The sequence below is a fragment of the Octodon degus genome, unplaced genomic scaffold (assembly GCF_000260255.1).
Source record: "Octodon degus isolate 3935 unplaced genomic scaffold, OctDeg1.0 scaffold00225, whole genome shotgun sequence".
Classification (NCBI taxonomy): Eukaryota; Metazoa; Chordata; class Mammalia; order Rodentia; family Octodontidae; genus Octodon; species Octodon degus.
In genome coordinates this window covers 2,005,387-2,010,814 of record NW_004524801.1, presented here as the reverse complement: position 1 = coordinate 2,010,814, position 5,428 = coordinate 2,005,387, and the positions used below count along the sequence as shown (strand labels likewise).

Below are 5,428 nucleotides of genomic sequence, written 5' to 3'. Positions count from 1 at the left end.
AAGAAGAAATACCTAGGTTAGCAGAGCAAATCCTTGGTCTGTCCGGGTGGGTCACCGAGATGTAGCCTTAGTTATGAGATATTTCTCCTGCCTGTTCCTCTGTGGTGCCGTCCCCTGCTTCTGCTTCCTGAGAACAATGAACTGAAAAGCTTTGCGACATCACAGCCACTTGCCAGGATGCTCCTGCTCGGGGCCAGCTGACTGTGGGATGAGTTCCCCAACTACCTGCCAAATTAAATCTTCCTTTTGTTAAGTTTTGAGTTGCAGGTGTTGTGCCCAGAAACAAGAAAACTGACTCAGACAGAAAATTGGTACCAGAGAAGTGCAGTCATTGCTGCAGCTGTGCCTGACCATGAGGTTTAGAAGATTTGGGGACTGGTTTGAGGGATGAGTAGGGGATGGCCTACAGATGGGGGATCCAGAAGCCCTGAATGCCATAAACCAATCTTATAAAAGTGATGCTGGGTGGATGTGAAAGACCAGAATGCCAGGAGGAGTGCAGTCGGCAAATGTCAGGCTCAGAAGTGTCAGCTGGCCACAAGGACTCCGCTGGCAGTTGGACTAGAGGCCGTGTGTGCTGTGCTCTGGAGAACGTTGCTCCGCATCTTGATTATGTCCTGAAACTCTGTAAGAGACTGAGGTTGAAGACGGTGAATGAATGGATTCATCTGGCCAAGGAAACTTCAAGACAACCTTCAGGCTGTAGCATGGGCCCTGTGGCTTTTTTTAGCCAGTTTGACAGGAAGAACCCAGGTGAAAGGCAGAGGAGAAAAAGTTGAAAACCTCAAATTTTGGCACAGGGGCCGGCGAGACAGCTCAGTGGTCTAAAACACCTGCTTAGGTAAGCTTAGGCAGGTGCAGAGGACTGAGGTTTGATCCCCGGCACTGCACGCTATGCCAGCCCCACCCTCAGGGCAGATTGAGCCAGTCAAAAAATAAAAATTTGGCACAGAAGGAGTCATGTATAAAGTTGGGGACAAAGGAGATGCAATTGCTGAAGAAATTAGTGCCATTAAAAAGAAATAAGGAAGGGTCAGGGAAATAGCTCAGTGGCATAAGCACCTGCCGGGCAAGCACAAGGTCCTGAGTTTGATCCCCAGCACACCCCACACAAAATAAAAGAAATAAGGAAGGAAAGAATTTTGTACAGGGACAGGAAGAAATATGCCTTGAAAGTGCTCAGGAATCAACAAGATCCCACCTATAGCAGTCTCAAATGTGCAATACTATGAAACTTTCATTTGAGAAGAGAACCCTTAGCACCCTTCTCCAGAGGATCTCCCAGGGAATTGGTTCCCTGGGATCCACTTCATTCTGCTTATAATCCAGGCACTCAGAGCCCCTGGAGGCATGGCCCAAAGGACCCTGGCTGCAGCTTACACTGACAGCAGATCCTGGTGTTATCCATGTAATGAGGGTTTTGCTGGCACATAGAATGAAGGGGTTATGGGGTCAATGAGGCTCCTATCCAGGCTTGAAAGGAAAGCCTGGGAGGCCAGACCAGGAGCTGCCAGGAGAGTTGTGCCTAAAGCTGTATAAGTGAAAAGTATGTGCAGTGGAACCCCAGGAAGTTGGAGATGGCAGAAGTGTCGAACGTCTGCCAGGGAAGCTGCAGTTTCTGAGTGGAGCCAGCCCGTGAGAGGTTATGGGGGCTGCAGCTGGCTAGCCCAAGGAGGTGGGACCACCCCATCCCTTTGGATCTCACATTTTACAACCATGTGCCCTGAATGTCAGCTGTGGAACTTCAGAACTTAATGTTTGCTCTTGTGTTTTGATCTTGCCTTGGGTGATTCTTTTCTACCCTTCCCCCAGTCCTCCCTTTTGGAAGAAGTCATACCCTCTGCCACTGTATGTTGGATATATAACTTGTTTTGATTTTTACAGAGGTTCACAGCTAATAGTTTGCCTTGAGTCTCAGAAGACATTTGAAAAATGCTAAAACTGTTGAAGACTTTGGGAAAGGAACTATCACATTTAGAGTTGTACACGGGATAGTTGTAGTGATAGGAAAACTCATGAGCTTGCTGTTATCTTTCTTTGGAGAGTAAGTGTGTTTTAGGAAGTGTTTGGCTTGTAAGTTGACAGCAGATGTGTTGTGACCATTTGTCCTGACACGGCAACATCGTTGGGTTAAGAAGAACTTACCAGATTAGTGGACCATGCTCCTGGTACGTCTGGGTGGTTGTGGACATATGGCCTGGGGCATCCTGTGAGGTCCCTTGCCCATTCCTCTCTGGCACTCTTTCCCTGCTCTGCTCTGCCACTGCCATGAAGGAAGCAGCTAAATTCTGTCATGCCCTTCTGCCGTGATGATGGTGCTGCCTTGAAGCCAGGTAACTATGGGCTGAATTCCTGCAAACTGAGAACTACATGAAACCTTTCATTTTTTAAGTTGTGAGTGTCCAGTAACAGGAAAATTGATTAATACGCTGTAGTTAGGGGCCCTGGAGAACTACTGAGAATCATGGTTGACAGGCAGGTGGCCCCAGGCTGTCCCATGAAAGGGCAACGATCCCTGCTCTTCCCTCTCTGGACTCCATGCTGTCCACTCACACATTTCCTCCACACTTTTCTGTCGAAGTACTGAGGGAAGGGTGCGGTAGGTGTGCACCACCTCCAGCCACAGGAATACCTCTCTCGGGCTAATTCAGGCTAATTCAGGTTAATTCAGGTTCACATCCTCTATTCACCCCCTCAGGCTCTCTCCCAAGCGTGGCTGGCATTCCCAGGATTCTTCATTAAGATATTCTCCCAGACCCCGCTTCCAACAGCTGGTTTTATCTCAGACAGCAGCCTGGCCTCTGTCTGTGGACTGGACAGCATCAGACCCAAGGAGCAATGTCATTTTGGAGCAATGCTTCACCCAGGTTGCTGGGCAGGAGGAGCCCCAGGGACAGGGGTGAGGTGGGGGATAGGAGGGGAAGCCAGAAAGCCAACCTCCCCCACCAGCACCCTACACAGGGGCCTCTGCCACCTCTGCAAATGGGACCCTGTGCAAGCCCTTTGCTCCCCTGCCTTTGGCTCGTGGCAGTGCAGGAGGCAGGCAGCAGTTGGGCTCCAGAGTCCTCATAGCTTCTCCCTGCACCTGCTCACTCAGGCACCAGCAACCAGTTGATTCCTACAAAGGAATTACTGGAGAATATAAACAAAATGGAAGTAAATTCAGTTGGTTTATTTTGTTGTTGTTGTTTTGTTTTGTTTTGTTTTGTTTTGTTTCTGAGATAGTATCAAGCTTTGAACCCACTACATAGCCTGGACTGGCCTCAAATTGGCAGCGATCCTCCTGCCTCAGCCTCCCTAGTGCTATGATTGCAGGCATGCATTACTACAGCTGGCAGAAACTTTTAAAAATAGTATTTTTTGAAAAGAAAATAATAAATCCCTATAGAAATGAAGTGCTTTATAACTTAAATGGGTTTTCACAACCTTATGTCCTCTAATCCTTTTAATTATCTAGTTCAGAAGGCCAGTTTTACACATTTTCTCTAGTTTTTTTAATGTTGTTACATATAAGAAAACTAAAAGCGGTCAAGTGACACATTCAAGCTGTATGTCAGGTGGGAACAGGAACCTCTGTCTCTTATTGCATTCTTATCATATTCCATATGCAAATTGTAAACAAGGCCCAGACTGAACAGATCCAGTACCCTTCCAAACGTGAGCCAGATCCGTTCATCATACGTATATGAAGACTTCATGAGATGTTTAATACTTCATTGTTTGTAGTACAGAAAACCTGGAAACTACTGTGCATCTAATGCCAGGAGTTTGGTTAAACGAGCTACTCAATGCTGGGCATTAGCATGTAGACATTCAAACCAAGTTATGAGAGCCTCCTATGCTCATAGGTGGGGATTTTAGGAGGCGACAGGATCATGGAGACCAGGCGCCCGTCAGCAGATTAGTCTACTGACAAGTTCATAGCTAAATGAGACAATGTAAGGTGAAGCCTGGTTGGAGGAGGTGTGGGACTGGGGGCGTGGCCTGGAGGGGCCTTTCTCCCTCCTCCCTTCCTCCCTCTCTGCTTCGTACCACCTATCAGGAAGGCTTCTCCTCTGCGGTGCCCCTCCACCATGCCACCTTGCCTTGGAGTCAGCTGACCATGGGCTGAACCTCCACAAACCTTGAGAAAACCTGGAAACTACTGTGTATCTAATACCAGGAGTTTGCTTAAATGAGCTACTCAATGCTGGACATTAGCATGTATTCATTCAAACGTTAAGCTATGAACTGTTGCCTCCTAAAATCCCCACTTATGAGCATAGGAGGCTGTTATAACTTGGTTTGAATGACTACATGCTAATGTCCAGCATTGAGTAGCTCGTTTAACCAAACTCCTGGCATTAGATACACAGTAGTTTCCAGGTTTTTTCAGGAAGGAAAATAAACCTTTCCTTCTTTAAATCACAGATGTCTCAGGTATCGTGTCTCAGCCACAAGAAAGTGACTAAGACAACACAGTGAGCTGTTGTTATTATAGTTATATAAATAAAGTCACAGGAAATAATTGAGAAGGATATATACTAACATGCTCGTATTAGTTATGTAGAGGTGCTTGGATGACAAATGATTTTATTGTCATTATATTTATCTTCTAGTTCTTCTATAGTAAAAGTATATGTCTTGAGTACTTTTTTAAATTTTGAGACTTTTTGCAATGGGTTTGCCGTGAGAGTACAGGTGTAGTGAAAGCCATCACTAAATCCAAGCCAACATGGGAAAGGAAAAGACTCACATTAATATTGTCATCATTGGACACATGGACTCTGGCAAATCCACCACCACTGGCTATCTAATCTACAAATGTGGTGGCATCGACAGAAGAACCATTGAAAAATTTGAGAAGGAGGCTGCTGAGATGGGGAAGGGTTCCTTCAAGTATGCCTGGGTCTTGGACGAGCTGAAAGCCGAGTGTGAACGATGGTATCACACATTTCCCTGTGGAAATTTGAGACCAGCAAGTATTATGTGAGCATCACTGATGCCCTTGGACACAGAGACTTCATCAAAAACATGATTACAGGCACATCTCAAGCTGACTGTGCTGTTCTGATAATTGCTGCTGGTGTTGGTGAATTTGAAGTTGGTATCTCTAAGAATGGGCAGACCCGTGAGCATGCCCTTTTGGCTTACACACTGGGTGTGAAACAACTAATTGTTGGTGTTAACAAAATGGATTCCATGGAGCCACCCTACAGCCAGAAGAGATACGAGGAAATTGTTAAGGAAGTCAGCACCTACATTAAGAAAATTGGCTACAACCCTGACACGGTAGCTTTTGTGCCAATTTCTGGTTGGAATGGTGACAACATGCTGGAGCCAAGTGCTAACATGCCTTGGTTCAAAGGACAGAAGTTCACTAATAAAGATAGCAATGCCAGTGGAACGATACTGCTTGAAGCTTTGGATTGCATCCTTCCACCCACTC

The 5,428-nt window shown here is 46.2% G+C and overlaps 1 pseudogene; it reads left to right on the top strand.

Moving 5' to 3' along the window:
* The first annotated feature begins 4,714 nt into the window (after window positions 1-4,714).
* Window positions 4,715-5,424, top strand: LOC101590698 (annotated as a pseudogene).
* The last annotated feature ends 4 nt before the right edge of the window (window positions 5,425-5,428 follow it).